Here is an 18,332-nt window from a genome sequence, read left to right as displayed (position 1 = left end):
AACTCACGACTGCCTGGTTGCAAAGCAGGCGCTTATGCCACTGAGCTAAATCTCCAGCCCCCTTGACCTTACCTCCTAACAGCAAGTGAGCAGGAAGCCCCTGTAAGCCAATCACCTCCCCAAAGCCCTGCGTATGAGTGTGTGAGCTCTTGGGGAACATCTAGATATAAACCACATCATGGTGTTAACACACTATTCAGTAAATGCCAGTTTCAGAGAATTCAGTAGATACTTTATAGGAAATTTAATATTAGAATAGGCTAACCATATATATCTCATTAGATGAAATCAGTTTGTAATTGGGAAGAATATGTAGCAGTTGCGAGGGGGGCCTGATCTATAGAATTTTCATTACAATAAAGTAACATTTTGGAACATATTTGGGTTCTGTGACATGCTTGAATCACATTAGACCTTGCCAGTAGCCTTCACTCTACTATCCACTTTCTGAAAGGCTCCAATTTCCCTTGATTTGGGAATCCCAGGCTAGTAGCGCTTGTCCTCTGAGAACTGTCTCAGATACCCTCCATCACTTGCTATTTATACCACAGGCATATAAATAGAAAAATCACTTCTTTCCCTCTCTCTCCTGAGGCAGGGTGGAAAAAAGAAACAAGATTGCTGTGCATGTGTGTCACCCTGAGCTGAAGTCAGTAATCACGGTGGAAAGACCTTTTACGTGTTTTCCTTCCCCAGGTGCCTTTATATAAACAATGAAACACATTGAATCAAATTTACAAACAAGCTTATGAAATCAGAAAACACCACTGACCTTTAACAGTTGGTAGCATGAATTATCAGCAGCTACAGAGAGGTTTTTAGCTATGAAACATGTTGGCAACATGACAAATGAGTTTTTTTCTCCTTCCAAACGTTAAAAATAGCTTTTATAAACTCTTAACTCCCTGTGATGGTGAGCTCACCATTAATCACCTTTATGACATCTTATATTTAGGCCATGGATAAATCCATGGGTCCTAATCAACCACTTTCCTGAGGAAATTGGCCAAATCCCGACTGGAGGGGAGGGGATGAATCACAACAACCCTGCTATTCAGACAAATCTCTTTTCAAGTGCCCTTAAAGCTTTTTTTCATACACCAGCGAAGACAGCCACACAGGAAACAATAATAGTTTAATCTCTTGAAAAATTTCCTTCCTGCATCGCAGCGCTTTCAGACAGGTAGTGAGAGCCAGCCAAAGAAAATGAGCAGCAGCTCCTGCCAAGAGCAGGCTGCTACTTGAGGCCGTTCATGTTCCTTCCACTGCCCTCTCGTTCCCTGTGGTCTCTGTGAAGGAACCTGCGCAGTCTCCCTGGGAGGCTCTCTTGGACAGCCCCATGGGTGTTCTGCTGCACAGCCCGGGAGCTGGATGACGCTGGGAAAGAAAGAGCAACAAAAGAGGAGCCATGAGTGACTCACTGCGTGGCTAGACATGGTAAAGCCTCCTCCTTTCTCCTGTACTTCTCTGGAGCTTCTGTTGGGAAGCTGTCCGGCTATTTTGAGAAACACACTTGGCTCTTTGGAAGGTGCAGTGGTTTCCATGGCAAACCTGTCTGTCCTTCCTCATGAAACCTATGTTAGTACTCGGCAATCCAGACTGATCCCAAGATTACTGGGGAGAGTTTTTATTTTAACAAGCCTGGAAGGAATCTGAAGTTATTTCTGCGATTTTGGAATAGACAAGACCTACTTTCTGTAAATCCAGTTATTTTCCCTCCACCCACCAGCACAGAACACCAGCCTTTGAGGACTTTAAAAAACTCACGGAAGGACTTTTTAAGGCCCATTATTCCTTACTATTCCTTAGAGATTATGTATACTATTCCTTAGAGATTATGTCACGTTTCTTGTGAAGGTTTCAAGTTGTATGTGACTTGCCGCCAAGGAGCTGCTTCCAATCAGTCAGGTCACTGCCCTGTGGACAGTCTCACTGGTCTCTGTGACTGTTAACCACTGGTTCAGGCTAGATCTCTCATCTCTATCTGTTTTCTGACTGTAGCTGCCATGTTTGCTACCTGCCCTACCCACGTATACCTCTGCCCTGTCACACAATCAATTCTTTTGGCTCTTAATTTAGCTACTCTTTACGCTTAGCCATAACCATAACCATAACCCACCTTAACCATAATTGTGGGGTTTTTTTTCTTCTCTCTCTTGACTTGGCAGTTTCATGAGCAACCTGCAGGCCCTGGGCAAAATCAGTTGCATTTCCATCCATTGTCTATTGTCTTCACCCATAGTTGTGCCTTGTATAAGGAAAAATAATCTCTCTTTAAAGATTAGAACATTGCCTAAAACTCCCAGATGAGAAGAACAGGGGTAAGAGAATGTGCTGGCCAAACTTCTGACACAAAAGAAAGTGAACAAAATTAGTTATATAAAAATAGCTCGTCACAGCCATGCATGGTGTCTAGGAATTGTTTGGATTTGTTCCCATGCATTTTTAGGCCAAGTAAGAAGTACATGAAATAGAACCTAACTGTTCTTATCTTTTTTCCTTCAGTATCAAGGATTACTGACAGCAAAGTTTGTAATACTTTCCTTAAACAAGTGCCTTGGTCAGCCAGGAACATTTACTCAGAATCTAAGTAAAAACGATCAACAATCCATGTTACATTCACAGAGTAGCTGAGTGGGGCCCATGTTGCAAATAAATATCAAAAACCGAAAGACACTTTTAAGATGTTCATCACTGTGTTATTTATAACAATAACAAATTATTAATGGCATATATTTCTAGCAATAGAAGAGTCCTTAAACTAGTGTTATGTGTTTATGTGTTATCCACATAAAAAACAGTTTCTCACAGGTATGAAAAGTCAAGTGTTCTAAGAAAAAAAATGTTAATGAGAATATACTTATACTACATCAAATGAAAGAAGTCAAATACTCTATGTGTATGTTTATTACAAAAAATTATTTCTAACTGAATGAATTGTGAGTTAAATTTAATTTTTACAGCTTTTTATAGTATTTCAAATGTTGCCAAACTAAAAGGCATTATTACTGATTATATCACTATACAATTTCACTTTTATTATTTTTTAATAGTATTATTAATTTTTTTGAGATATAGTCTCATTTTGTAGTCCTGGCTGGCCTTGAACTTGCTGTAATCCTCTAGTCTCAGCCTCAATTTCACTTTTTTAGAAACTTGAATTCCTCTTGAATTTTTTCATGTTTTTGTCCATGGAATTACATGTAATATTTTTTAATTTTTAAAAGTGGATATTCAAATATGTCCAACTGTATAGCTGAAAAACTGCAGTGTGTTGAAAAAGGCTTTTGGACTCCTGTTACCTCTCTTCTTCCCAAGTATCTTGGGTCAGATTCTTCCACATTCTCTTCCTGGTCTTTGGTCTGTCTGTATACTCTATTCTGACCCTGCACAACCCTCTGCTTATTGTCTGTTTCTTTTTGAAACTCAAATGCCCTCCACTCTCCTTCTACACTCAGGTTGACAATTCCTCTTATACATTCTAAATCCCGTCCTGTGCCCAAGACATGACTGAAGCAGTCCTCCTCTGCCCCTGGCCCCATCTTGATGTCTCTTGGTCATCATAGTCACAGCCTTGCAGCGGACCACTGTTCCATCTCTCCCCAAGGCCAGGACCACTGACTGGTCCTAGTGTCTAACACAGTACCTTTCTTTAGTTGGCACTCAGTTCCAGTCAGTTTTAATAGAAATTAATTCTATTCCTTAAACTATAAGAAGGATTCATTATAATATGATTGTATTGCCATAATGATGTCTATCACATCAGTTTTCAGTGGTTTTGTTTAACTTCATGCACTAAACATTTATGTTTTATTTATTAGGCACTTATGTGGCATATTAACTTCTAGCTGATCCTTTCTCATTGTTTGCACTGTCAGGTTCTACTTTGTGATGATTTTCATATAGAATTATGCAGATATTATACCTCATGGATTTATTTGTATATTTCTATTTGGGGAATTTCTTTCTTTCTTAATTCTCATTTTTCTTATTTGAAGATGTTAAAAGGAGAATAGGTAGGGGAGAGGTAGGTAGCGAAAAAGAAAGAAAAAAGCAAAGGGAGAGGAAAGGAAGAAAAGAAGTGAGAGAGCGAGAAGTTATTTCTGTAGTCTTTAACAATTTTGTTCTAATATGTTTGAAATGAATAGTAATGTATTTTTTTCCATGGAAAAACAAGTGAGATTTTTACTCAAAGCAGGAAGTTTTAGTGTTTAATAGAGACAACTAAGCTACTCTGCGATTAAAATACTGATCTAATTGAATACTGCTATGGATTCTAATATGAACCCAAAGATGAAGACATCAATAAAAAAACTAATTAAGGAAAATATTACGTTGATTTTGAGTTTCTAAAAAAAACCCAGGAAATTAATGATACTACACTAAAGATGTCTTGGGTACTTAGATAGTGACATTACTGTGTACGTGGCCCCTCAGATAGCAGAAGACAAATCAAGATCTTTGGAGAAATGCTTTTAAGGCAGCACAAAGTTTTGCTTTTTGGACCAGCGAAAGACTGAATATCCAGAATTTGACATTCATGAGTTATTCCTCAAAAGGAATGTCTTTAGGGACTGATTAATGAGCCAAATAAAGTCCAGAATCAACAGGATGCATTTGACTGGCAGGAGGAGGTAGTCAGCCTCTGCAGACACCCGTCTTACTGCTACCTCTTCCTGGATGCCTGTACAGAGACAAGAAGCCCTGCCATGCCTGGCTTCACTTCAGGAAGGTTTTGTGACCTAATAAATAAATAAGGTGTGGTGGGAACCAGAGGCCAGCTCCAACTGGCCAAGCCTTGCCTAAGCGCCCAGAGACAGGCTCACCTGAAATGAGACTGTGCCCAAGTGAGGACCCTGTCAGCACTTTGCTTATTTTAGGCTGGAGCTCAGGTGAGTCATAGAAAGTTCATGTACCTCTGGCCCTCAACCCATCTCTCTTCTTTTGTTTAGTTGAAGAAGACTTTGTCCTAGAAGACATGGAGGATTAACTGCTCCTGAAAACTTGAGAAATCACAGTCTGATTTGTGTGAATGTTGGCTGGCTTTTTACATAGAACAGAGTGAGGGAGGGAGGGTGGGTTGCTGCACTGGATAGGGGGAAAGGGAGTGCCATCCTTCTCTTGGCTTTCTGTCCTCTGTCTCACTTGCCTTAGGCTTCTGTTATCTCTGAAGGGAATGCTGTGCTTGTATTCACAAAGTTTCTCTGTTCGTCATTGGTCATAGAGAAAGCGACTTTTTGTCTCCTCATTCTCCAGCAGCTGGATGTGGTTCACAGAGAATCCCAGGCACAAGCTGATGGTGAAGCTACCAAAAAGTGTGAACCATGGTTCCTGAGTCATCTTATGGAAGGCTGCTGCTGAATATCCAATCAGATTGTAACTTGAGGAGAGCATAAAGCATCATTAGGTCAAGCTGCTGAGATTCAGGGATGTTTGTTATAGTAGTTAGATTATCTGAGCAATACCTAGTGGTTTCAGAATCTGACTTAGCAATGGCCAATAGACTCTCATTATTTGTGCCTCAGTGTCTTCCTTTGTAAATGTCTACTGACAGGGATGTCAGATATTTAGAATAGGACTTTGTGAACTGTTGGTGAATACTCTAATACTGGTGGTTCATTACCAGCAAGACTTTTCTAGTAAATCCACTATAACTGCTACAACTCTTACTTCTATTATAGTACCAGCTTTCCAATTGCTGCAGGTCTTTTTCTTGGAAGGAGGAAGCCTGTGAGGAAAATGGTTGCTCATTTCAAGAGAATGGGTCTTTTGCTTCATAAGAGGGAAGACTTTCCTCCCTCCCTCCCTCTCCCCTTTAGTCTTCCTACTGCCCTTCCCTCCCTCCTTTCTCCCTTCTGTCCTTTCTATTGTCCCTTCCTCCTCCTCCCCTCTTATTCTGATGACATCTTCTGTGATGCCCCGTTAACCTTGAATAACTAACTCAATTGATGCCCTGCCTTAGCCTCCTGAGTAATTGCCACTGCAGGTGAACAACACTGCATCCTGCTAAGTTACTTGATCAGAACCTAATGCAAAGTATTAGTTAAATCTACAAAAGAAGCCTGAGATCTTGTCATTCAGGGATTATGTACAAGGAACATTTCCTATGGTTACAGAAGCTGGCTGGCACCTAATGATTCACAAGGGATTTAGAGGACAGAGGTCATGTTGGGTGATGAAGAAATTGTGGAAGATTTCATGGACAAACAGTTATGCAATCTTTTCAGTTCATTGGGAGCAGCTATCACACTAGCTGAGCGGAACAAATACTAAATATGACCCTGGAAATGACATAGTGGCCATATAGTGAATTTGCTTTGCCAAGAGGTGTTTGCAATAACATGACTCTTAGTTTTGGAATGGAATTTTGAATAGACAATATTGCATCTATAATAATATAACAGAATAGACAATTATCATAATTAGAACTTTAACAGATAAGATGTCTTAGTGATTGGGGTGGAATTGAGAAGTGGAGTGTGGTAATTAAGAACTCAGACTTTAAAGTTAGACTAGGTTTAAATTCAGCAATTTACTGACTGTGACCTTCAGCAGTTTGCTTAATCTCTCTGGGCTTGCTTTCTTTGTTGTTAAAATGGAAATAATTGTAATGTATCTAAGGATTAAATGAGGTTAAAGTTAGTTCATACATTTCAAAGATTTAACATTGAATGATACTACTACTGCTGCTAATTATTATTGCTATTGTTTGAAAAAATTGTTAGGTACCTTGGTCTGGAATACAGCCATTCATTTCAAAAGTGTTTCAATTTGAATTTCACAAAGTATATTTTCCCATCTACACGCCAATAAGAAATTCATGGGAATACTTTAGTGTGTAGATGGGAAAATATACTTTTTGAAATTCAAATTGAATTTCTGCTTTTCCAGGTTAAAATTTTCTCAGAAAAATGCCATGCGTATTCATACAAGAAAAAGTTTACCAGTAGTTTTGAAGACTCACATTTATGAGACAAAAAAGCATCTGCCTGATGAATATGATCATTATTTGTATCTAAGATGTACCAAAAATATCTAATTTAAAAAAGGATCTGACAGAAAAAACAAACAACAAAATCCTCAAAACCATCTTCCAATGAAGTGTGCAAAATAGAGGAAGTGATTTTAACCAAAGTTGAGGTCCCTCTTTGCATTAGTAATGCCTGGTAGCTGCTTTGGTTCTTTACTCTGCTCTTCATAACAGATTTGTATACAGGAGACTAGAAGATTTAAGTTGGCTCCATGTATGTTTTTATGAATTCCATGAAAAGAAAGGTTCGCATGAATGTGTGGGAGAGGTGGAGTACGGGAAGAGTGGTAGTCACTTGTAGACACAGATTCCGAAGCCAACACTGGTGAATTGGTTTAGTCAGGTCCCATAGTAGGATCTAGCAGTAGTTGAGGAGAATGAGCTATGGAGAACAGGTGGTAGAGACTGGGATGGAGTCTCTTTCATAATCTTTCGAATTAAACAAATAAACAAACAAACAAGCAAACAAGCATCAAGAAGAGGAAAATGTTTAGTGGCTCTTCCAAGTGGAGTAGAGTTCATGCTCTGCACTCCAGCAACAAACACATTCCTGAAAATAAGCCCAAAGGAAAACACACGGGAACTGAGCTTGTGTTTGAACCTTCAATAGAGATGAAACTAGTCTGACCAGTATGCTAAGTGAAATAAATCAGGCATGGAAGGGTAAATGTAGCATGAGAAACCCAAAATGGAAATAATTTAAGGAGCAAAATAAAAGAGAAGTAATAGGAACTGGGCAGTAGATCTTTCGGAGAGAGGAAGGGGATCTAGGAATGGAGAGGTGAGGCAAGGAAGAGGGAGGGGAAGTAAAATGGATTAAGATGTGATATGTGTCTGTGCTAACTGTCCACAGCAAGTATTAGGTATCACAATGTAGTAATAAAAAAAGATGAAGAGAGTGTGAAAGCACAGCAAGTCCTGAACGTCGAGTGTGAGTGAGTGGGGAGTGAGGATGAAGCCTGAGCTGGGTGCAGAGGGAGTTTCCTGCTGCTCCGGGCTGTGGGTGAAGCAGAGCTGGGAGGGAGCAGAGAGCTGTGGCGCGGAGTCTTTGGACTCTTTAACAACACTGAGCTCTCCCCGTTCCTTAGCTGGCAGAACTTAGCTCTGGGATCTAGTGTGGATTAATTTATGTTTCAGGGCATGAACTCATTTATTTTCAATGTCAAGAATCAGCCTCACTTAACTTGTATTTTTATTGTGATACTGGGGATTGAATACAGTGGCTGTGCAATCAGCTATATCTTCAGACCCTTTTTGATACTTTCATTTTGAGACAAGTTCTCAGTAAGTCACTAAATTGCCCAGCTGGGGTTCAGACTTCCAGTCCTGCCTCAGACACCCAGAATGCAGGCATTACTGGTTGTGCCTCTTTTATCAGAAGGCAATGAGAGCTCTCAGTGAAACTTCAGGATGGTCATTTTGTGTGCAGAGGAGTGTTCCACGCTTGGGTCTAGCTGACTTTGGATGTTTGCCTTAGAAAATTGACACAGCATGTTGTAAGACTTCTCAGCTGTGTTTCACGGTTTTGCAGTCCAGTTTGGTATGGGGAAACCTCAGCATATTCCTTTTGCTACTTCTCAGCAAAAAATTCTTAGCTGCTCCAACCTCTTGTAGAAAGCAGGCCTGATATGGAGTGAATCAGGCAAGTAAGATAAAAGCACAGCCACTGGACTTTTGTTTCTATGTGACCTCTGCAACTCAATCCAATTATTTTATAAATTAACTTCATGAGGAATCCGATTACAGGTCCACATTTTTCTTAAAGTGTAGTATGAGGGGGATTAAAGATTAAACTTTAAGTGGCCTCAGTAAACATTGAAGGTTCAGATACCATATAACTAGGGATATTTAATGATCTCTGGAATTTTTTTTTCAGTCCTTCAGTACGTGCGTCAGAGGGAACTATGAGCTAAAGATAAATAAAGTCTTACTTGTAATGTGATACCTGGCAGCGTCCATTCCTTTCCAGAATGGCAACTTTTGTCTCTTGATTTTAATAATTCATAAAAGAAGAGAGGGTGTGGTTTCTTCAAAGGCAGGTGAAGTGGGCCTTTATCAGCCCATCAATGCTTTTTCCTGCTGTGACTCACAGATTGATGGCAATGGTGAAACTTCCTTAGTTTCATAAAATATTGTTTGATGTTTAGATAATCATGATGGCTATTTTGACCATTTTTCCTGAGAACTTTATAGAACAAATAATACCCATATCAGTAAATCAAAGTTAAATCAAAATTATTTGTATGGTTGATTGACATATAAAGGTAATTTATATGCTGGTCTAAATATTAGATTTTATTCTGAAGTTGACATATTTAGTTTACAAATAACACTAATTTAATAATGTAAAAATTAAAATATATACAAGCATATTGCATTTCTACTCATCAAACAATGTAATATGTTTCCATTATATTGAAATATATAATCACTTTTATGTTAAAATACCCAACAGTCTAATTGAGTATTTAAGTCAATATGAGTCATTATTGTACCTGGTGCAGGAAGCAGGTTCCACTCTGTAAGGGAACTTGGGGTGTGAGTTTCTATAAATTGGGTTCCCCAAACAGGTTTAATGGCTCTAACTCCCATTGCGATCATTTTTGCAGATGAGTTGTTTTAGCGGGTAATTTGCTTTAATGAGGCTATGGGACTGGGGGACTCAGAGGAAGAGGAAGAGTGGAAGAGTCTGTCCACGGGCATGCACAGAGGAAGGGCACACGACACAGCAAGAAGGTGCCCTGCACAAACCAGAAGAGGCTCATTAGCAGCAGCTGAGTTGCGCTGGGTCCTGATCTTGCACTTCTAACCTCCCAAGACTGTGAGAATATAAATGTCTGTTGTTTAATACTCTTAGTCTATGATATTTTATTATAGCAGCCAGAGCTAAAGTCAGTGTTAAAGAGCAGTCAGAGTCAAAAGGATATCCCAGCAGCTATGCCATCCGAGTGAGCCTGTAGATAGATTTTCCTTTGATGAGTAATGAGGAGTATATTGTGTGGGTCCCTGAGGATGTTGTGAAAGAGCTTCCTATGAGGAGCATGGGGCAAAGGTCAGTGGGTCTGTGCACACAGTGCACACAGCCTGTATTGCTTTAGACTAAAACTCAGCAGAAGCCAGGTCTTTTAAAGTCTTGTATTTTACTCTAAGGAGTGTGAATTCACTTCTGATACTATTCTAGTACCTTCCACTTATGGAATCTTTGAGAAACTGTATCCGTCTTTGGTGTGTATATTGAGCCAAAGAAGAGCATTGAGAATGGAGGCTCTGGTTATTCCAAGATCTACATGTTCAGTCCAGGCCTCTGCACAAGTTTATAGTACAGATAACAGAGAAGTATCAAAAAGCTTGTGCTGTTCCTAGTTTTGAACTGAAGAGGAAGTGATAAGGACAGAGAAGAGAGGGCAGAGAAGAAAAGAGAACAAGTAATTTGTTTTCATTCTTAAGATCAATGTAGCTGGGACAGCCATGTAGAAATGTGGGTGGACACCAGGGTGTGAGCTAATGGTTATAGACTATGAGGTCAAAGCCAGCAAAGGCAGTTTGTTCATTCTTCACAGCCCATCTGTGCAGCATGTCTTCCTCCCAAGTTTAGAGCGGGGCTCTTTTGGAAAGGAGGGACTGTGACTCACCACTAGATAAGACAGGTCAGAGCATTTCTTTATGTCAAGTGAAATGTGGGGAAAAGGCAGAACAGGATCTGGGGCTGGCTTTAGCGGAAGGGTTCTTAATGCCTTATGAGCCACTTTGGAAAGGGGAATTTTAGTTTCTTGCATTCAGGGACAGAGGGGAGCAAGAGAAAGGACAGGAGATCAGAAAGATGTGGTGCTGAGGCCCTGCTAATGTACTTCATTTCAAAGCACTCAGTAAGCCAAAGAGTCATGAGTCAGGGTGTATTTTGTGAGCCATAATATTTGTTTCCTCCTTGGGCAGGAATAAAAGAGAAAAAGCTATCATCAATCTTAGATTTTTTTTTAATAGATTGGCTAAATGAAGTAATAGAAAATGGCCTCTTGGGCCTGGGGATTTAGCTCAGCAGCATAAGCGCCTGCCTTGCAAGCAGGCAGTCGTGAGTTCGATCCCCAGTACCGATAAAAAAAAAGAAAATGGCCTCTGGAAAGAGAACTTTGAGACACACTGATTCAAAGTGAGAGAATGTGGAATGGTTAGTATTTAAGGGCTCCTTGAACTTCCAAAATATAAGATTGGATTTTCCCCGTTGTGGTTGACAAGTGGGATAAATCCAGGCATTTTCTATGGAGAAAGGGGTGGGAAAAGAAGTGGGTCACAAAACAATAAAAAAGGAGTCCAGAAAGTGAAAGAAAAGGTCTCTGTACAGTACAGTGTAAATGGACAAAAGTAGGTTGGAATTAGGAAGCCCTGGGGTGGATCCTGACCGGTTTCCATTTGGAGTCTTCCAGCAGTGCTCTCCAAGCTGCTGCTTGCAGTTCTCTCCTACGGGGCCTGTTCTACATTCTGAGGGATAAGTCCTGAGGTAGGCCTGCAGCAAGTGTAAAGACTCTTTTGGAAACTTTTAAAAATCTTCCATCCTATAATAGAATCTATCTGGAGATGCATGAAGATAATATGGTGGTGGAGCCATGGAAGGATAGAAGATGCTGGTGAGGACAGAGAAGAGACATAGGGACAGAGAGGATTCTGATCTTTAAGGTCATGTGGTTTGATAGGAAAAGCAGACCTCTTGTGGACTGCAGTTACAGGGCTTGAAGGTAGAAGCACACAGCCCCCAGAGAAGCACTTACCCGTTTCCATCTCTGCCGAATTTTGGTGTCTTAGTTGGTTAAAAAGCCACAAAGATCGTGGCAGCCAGTCCTGAAGGCACTGGAGTTGGGTATGAAGAGCATTGTCTCCCACCTTTCCATGCGTGGCTCAGCTATTAATTACATGAAGTGACAAAGATTCTCCTTGTTGTGTGATTGACACAAGAATGAATCTTTGTTACTGACTGCAAATAATAGAAATCTTGATGGTGATCCGGAGTCAAGCCAGGAATATGCACCCCATACCATGCAGTGGGTATGGCAGCTTCTTCTAAATTCACCTGAGAGCTGCAGGACGACACAGTGGGCATTATTTGGTTAAGTTCCTCCCCAGGAAACACAGCCTCCCTCATTTTTTGTTGTTCATTTCTGGCACTGGAACAACCTGTCTCTTTACATTAGTTCAGTTCTGTAGAGAAGCAGGCATTTAGAAGGAAATAGTTGGAAAATCTAGGCAAGAATCCATTTCTGAAGTCACAACCGAGTGATTGTTTTCTTATTGTGCTACATGGAGCTGGAAAAATCATTTCTTTCTGTACATATTTTTCTTTTCTTTTTTTTTTTTTTTTGTTTTTTTTTGCTTTGTGTTTGCATTCTGCTTAAAACACTCATATGTGCCAGAAATGAAAACATTTTCAAAGGGCAGGTCTCAAGGTCTCCTAAAAATAGGATCTGTCGCCAAATATATATTTCCCTGATATGTAAATGGCTGGAAAGGGGCACAATGAAAAGCATATGCTGCTCACATTTGTCTTAAGAAAATATGGGTTTCTCCTTGCCTTGAAACTCTTGAAATAATCATCCCCAGCTCATTGTTATCCCAAGTCTTCAGACATCATTCTTGGCATATTTTATGCTTATCTTTTAATCAAGGCTCTAAAAAGCTACTAAGAATAATTTTATTCCCAAATGGAAAAAGAAGTTATTTCATTGCATCAGTCTGTGAGTTGACATGTAACTTTCACTTAATTGTCCACGCAGAAAGAGCACCTGAACCCAGAGCACTTGGGCCTTTTGGGTCTGCTTCAGAGATCCAGGCGTGAAGCAGTGACTTGGAAAAGGCACACATATTTGTTGAAGTAGGAAATCTTTCATTTCTTTCCTTCTGTGGCCTGCAGTTACGAAGCACTTCAGATTCTCTCTAGAGCAAAAAAGGGAGAACATAAATAAATACACTCATGAAAATCAAAGAAGCCAAAAATGTAGGGGTTTGCTTAGAATTCTGTTACCCAGTGTGCATGGGTACCTTCTACTCTTAACTCTGCGCTTTGCAGTTAAGAAAGAAATCATTCTTGGTGAACTATATTTTCAATGCCTTCTTTTAGTTTCTGCAAAAAGACCCCCTTTTATCTTGATCAACAAGGAATCAATACTTTTAATTAGTATACGTGATTTTCTCAAAGACAAACCTGCATGTCTGGCTTCATCCTTCTTGGGAAGGTTCTTGTGGGACTGGAGTCTGCTGGCTTCCCGGAGAGACCTCCTTGCCCTCTGGCAGGATGGTGGAGGCAGAGCCGGTCCACAAAATGCCACTGGAAACCTTTACCCTTGGAATTATCTGACTTTCTCAGCCCTGGTTAAATTTTGTCTTCCATATCTTGATAGGCCATGGAAAAAGAAACTAAGACAAGGTTTCACCTTTGCTGTTAAAAAGTTGTAACCTTTGCTTGCATATGCCAAAGAAAGTGCTTATAGCACCAATTAACATGAATTATTAACTTCAAGATTAATAATTTATTAGAAACCTAAAGGCCCTAGGCACTGCCAGATCACACTGTTGAAATAAAAACAAAGAAAACAACATAGGTGTAAGTATAACAATTTGAGGATAATGTTTGAAATAAGTAATGGCATTTAGATTTTCTGAAAGACTTTTTATTTACTCTAATTTTACACTGGCTGAAGAGTTACACAAATTTACTAATAATTCCCATAGAGACAGATGTTGGTTTTTAAAAACTTAGCAAATATTCATGTACTTCTTTCTTTGTACTAACTTCTATTCAGACACTTGCACATATTAGTTCATTTAATGAATTCGAACAACCCTTTGAGTTAGGCACTGTGATTATCATCCACATGTTATAGAGGAGGTAAGGAGAAATGCAGTCACAGCAGAAGATAGATGGTAACTGGTTATCATAATTTGGCAGGGCTGCTGTAACGAAGTACCACAAACTGAGTGACTGAATTGACATTTATTGGCTTACGGTGATGGAGGCCAGATAGAGAGACCTGGAGGTCAGTATGGCTGATTTCTCCTGGCTTCTGATGGTTTTCCCACATCTTTAGTGTGACTGGCATGTAGATGCATCAGCCTGCTCTCCACCTCCATCTTCCCGTGGTGTTCTCCCTGCAGGCAAATTTCCCATTTTTATAAGGAAGCCAGTCATGTTAGATTAAGACCTATACTAATTACCTCATTTTTGAACTTGATCACCTCTGTAAAGATCCTGCTTTCAAAGAAAGTCACATTCTGCAGTGCTGGGGGTTAGAACTTCAGTGTGTGAGTCTTGAGGATGAGGCACACCATTCATCCCATAACACTGATGGAACCCAGAGTCCAACCAAGACATCTTGCTTAAATCCTTGTTCTTTGTCATGTACTATGCTGCTTCTCATCTTCTGTTCTTGTTTTTTCTTTCTTTTTTTTTTTTTTTGTACACAGAGCTCTTTTTCAATTTAGAGTATCTTACTGATTCATATCCAAGAACTTTCCTTAGTGTGAATGCTGTTGTAGACAATATCTTCTTGAGCTCAGGTAGACACCTGCTTAATTGGGGATTCATACTGGTTTACAGGTAGACAGTCACTAAATGCTCATCAAACTAGGAACAGCTATGTTTTGGAATCTGAAAGCTCTTTCAGCTCTTTCTTCTTCACTCTTGAGCACATGTTTTCTGAAATTCATATTTTTGAAGGCATTTTAGGAGAGAGAGGCTTAATTATTTCCTTTTGGTCCCTTCCAAATTCCTGTTTTGGGGGCCATGCTGAGGCAGTCCTCATAGTACTTCTGTTCCTTTGCAAATCCACCTGACCTCATCACATTTTGAAATAGGATGAGGGAAACCAAAGGCCTGTGAGTTCTGACTCTTTGGCCTTTTAATTTAATGAGGAAAGACAGTTTGAAAACAGAGAAAACAAAAAATATAGAAAAGGGGAACCAGGAAGAGTGAAAGAATAGAGGAAAGAATTTTGCATAATGAAAGTTTAAAAAATAAGATTTGCTTAATTAAATTCCAGTTTTCAAAGAAGCAGAGTGACAGTTCACGTGTTGTTATTGTAATGATGAAACCCAAGGCAGAGGTTTATGTGCTCCCAAGTATTCTCACTGCACCCCCCCCCCCCCGAACTCATCCTGACAGGTGTTGAGGGGCTTCCTTATAAAGACTGCCTGCCCAAAACTGTATGCTGTACTTGGCTTCCAACTTCAGTATTTCAGGAATTTTCTCTTCTTTCAGTTTCTTTCTTCATGTGTTCATACTTAATAGTATTTTAATGCAATTTATGTGTTAGATTAATTTCCTATTTTTCTTCTCCTCTGAATCAAAGAATGAGAGAAAAACTATGATAGAGAAAGCCAAATTGATTATGGGAATTAATTCATATTTTGTTTGAATAAATTGTCCATTCCTCTCACTGTGTTTACAGTTTTCTCTTTTCTGAAAGCAGAAGTCATGGAGTCATTCTAAATTGACTCTAAGACAGGGGACAGACAGAGGTCACTGTTATGAATGAAGCTCAGGACTGGGCCCTCGCCTTGTGTCCTGCTGGGTCTCTAAGCAGGACATCAGATCTGTTTAGAAATGACTTGCTTGGAAATTTGATCACATTCTTACTTCTTTGGGTCTCATAGGGACTGCTTTTCTTTGGGAGCCTCAACAAATGTTAATCCAGAGAGCATCTAACAAATTGATGGGTTGCAAAAATGGCCACAACCCTTCACCTTCCATATATCCTGTGTTTTCTGAAATGCGACTTTTCAATTCTCCCATCAAAAGAGAGCCTGTTTCCACGGTCCTTTGTGTTGCCTTGTGACTTGACTGGTCAATAAAATCCAATGGAGGGGATGATATCCTATTTTTGAGCCTAGAGCTAGAGCTCAGGAAATTGGGGAGGTGCATTCTTTAGGGGAACAGTACCCAGAGGACTTATGCAAAAGATCACAGTAGCCTGCTAGATGATGAGCAAGCACATGGAACAGATATCTCAGCTGAGGCCAATACAGAATCTAAGTCAGTGGTGGTGAATCTGTGGCTCCTGTTCCACAGTGGGCCGTTTGTATCAGTGAAAGCTCTAAAAGGTTCACCATCATAGTTTTAGTGCATCCTTAGCTGACTCAGTAGCTAAGCACGGGTGCATGAGTGAGCCTAGGCAAAATCTAGGGAACATCTGACAGCCCAGACCAAATTGCTGACCAAATCATGAGCTGCACAAGTGGCGGTTGTGTTAAATCAACACTACACAATAATGGCTAAGTGATATACTATCCTGGAAATTTGATCAAGTGTTGTATTTTTCTGGCCCCTTTTATTTCTGATGTTCCTTTGAAAGCATCAGCAAATGTTTGTTGACACGGAAAGTCTAGCATTGTTGGTTTCACCTCTGGTATTCAGATTCCTGAAGTCATCTTTTAACTTCCTTTCTGTGGTGGGGATACAAGATGCAACGTTTTGTACTTCATGTTGGACAGGTTGCAAGTGAAGTGCAGAGGGTGACAAAATTGAGGAGCATCTCACTCTCAGGTCTATGCACATATAGGGAGTAGTTCTTAAAATTTGTTTCCTACACACATCACTGAAACCAACCTTTTGCTGGCCTTTCCTGGATGGAGATGTGTAGGTTGGTACCCTTGTAATCTTGATCCTCTCCTATATTGGTCTGAACCCTCCAAGTTGCAGACGTAGTCTTCTATTCCTTGGAAGAGCTGAAATTCCCCTCTTAAAGATAATGCAAAGGACCTCTTCAATGCAAGGTCATGAGAGCCACTTGATGATGTCCTCTACCTCCCCTCCTGATTCCCAGGTCCTCCATCATTAGGGTCCTATCACAACATTCTGGCCGAGGATAAGCTGGGCCAGATAATTGGGGAAACACTGCAAGGTCCAGGAAGGGCCTAAGGAGTGTACCTGGGTCTGGGTCTAAGGGTTCTGGCTCTGAGCACAGATTGGCTCAAAGAGAATTTATTGACTTGAGAGGACTCTTTGGAGACGGTAGTTCTGATCAGGGAGCACAGGTGATTATATATATTTGCTACTGGATTGCCCAGTGCTGTCGTAGCACTTCTTGGGCCAGAACTCTCCAGAAAAGTAGGATGAGGACTGTGGAGTGATGAATCTTTTAGAATTGGAAAGTACAGAATCTATAATTAAGATTTTTAATTCAATGTTCTCACTTCATTCTGGTGCTTGACATATCCTTTACCATAATTAAACTGTTTAACTATAAAGGTTAAAAACCCTCTGTACTCTTGCAAGTGTTGACTCTCTCATTCTCTGATTCCTCCTTCCTGTTTCAGCCCATTGAATTGCAAACAGTCCTTATTCAGGTCTTCTTTCAGCTCAGAAACCTGGTGGACTCTTTCACACCTTACATAATGACATAAAGTCTTCACATCACATTTGTCATCAGGATTCCTTGTAGGAAGGAATTTATTTTTGCTTAGCATGGTTGGTAGAATAACACTTCATTACCCTCTAATCCTGGATCCTATGGATATTTTACATTATGTGGTAAGAAAGAATTAAGGTTGTTCATCAACTGGCCTTGAGATGAGGAAGTGATGCTGGGTGTGATTTCATTATGTGGACCCTTACACATCAGAGAAAGAGGTTAGAGAGAAAGATTTGAAGATGCTATTTACCGAAACACCTCCTGAGGATATCAGTCTAAAAAGTTTACAGTTACTGAACCCCTGAGGAGGGTATCAGTCTAACCCACCTGGCAATATGACATAGGGGTACAAAAGAAAAACAAAGAGAGCATATTCTGCTATTAAAGAACTCTGGGATGATCCAGTGTTCTCTGTGAAACAAAAGGCCTCATCTTCCAAAGCTCATGGCTTTTATTGGTATCAGTCAGGGAGGCAGGAGAGGGTTGCAGCAGACTGCATAGGGAAAAGAAGCTTTGTAGCCATCGCAAGGCCAGAGGCCTCCAATTAGGAATGCACAGATAGTTTTGATATATGCAAGGGTGGCACCTTTACTGCTAGAACATTTGTTTCAGTATAGCCAGCTCTACATATCTAAGTAAATAGGGAGAAGGAGAGGTCAGAGACAAATTGCAGCAAGGGCTTTGTTTCTCAGGAGAGAGCAGCATGGTGGTACCATACTGTGCTGTTGCTACTGTCACTGGAGATGAAAGAAAGGATTATAAAGCTAAGGAATGCAGCAGTAGGCAGGCAGTTGGTGCATGGTTGAAGCCAGCAATGAGGGAGTCTTAAAAGCCCAGAATCTATTCTTGCCGGTTTGCCTTGATGCTTCTGAATGAGAGTTATGAGAACAGCTCCTGACAAAATGAAG

At 40.2% G+C, this 18,332-nt stretch overlaps 2 long non-coding RNA genes across 3 annotated transcripts in view; one reads left to right on the top strand and one right to left on the bottom strand.

The window, feature by feature from the left end:
- Positions 1–1,116: 1,116 nt before the first annotated feature.
- Positions 1,117–13,442, bottom strand: LOC134470417 (uncharacterized). Of its 2 annotated transcripts, XR_010039265.1 has the most exons (4): positions 13,221–13,442; positions 11,794–12,952; positions 2,120–2,248; positions 1,117–1,377 (listed from the first exon to the last, which is right to left on the bottom strand). It is a non-coding gene; the product is annotated as an uncharacterized LOC134470417 (long non-coding RNA). The 2 variants fall into 2 exon arrangements; XR_010039266.1 differs by lacking the exon at positions 2,120–2,248.
- The window catches only part of LOC134470418 (uncharacterized), an 88,719-nt gene continuing 71,759 nt past the window's right edge, over positions 1,373–18,332 (top strand). Inside the window, exon 1 of the long non-coding RNA XR_010039267.1 lies at positions 1,373–1,437. This is a non-coding gene — a long non-coding RNA (uncharacterized LOC134470418). The remainder of the gene's footprint in view (positions 1,438–18,332) is intronic.

The sequence above is a fragment of the Cavia porcellus genome, unplaced genomic scaffold, assembly GCF_034190915.1.
Source record: "Cavia porcellus strain 051 isolate PalLab524CR breed Dunkin Hartley unplaced genomic scaffold, mCavPor4.1 scaffold_15, whole genome shotgun sequence".
In the NCBI taxonomy this organism is placed as follows: domain Eukaryota; kingdom Metazoa; phylum Chordata; class Mammalia; order Rodentia; family Caviidae; genus Cavia; species Cavia porcellus.
Note: the sequence above shows the minus strand (reverse complement) of the source record. Positions and strands in the feature narration are given on the sequence as shown.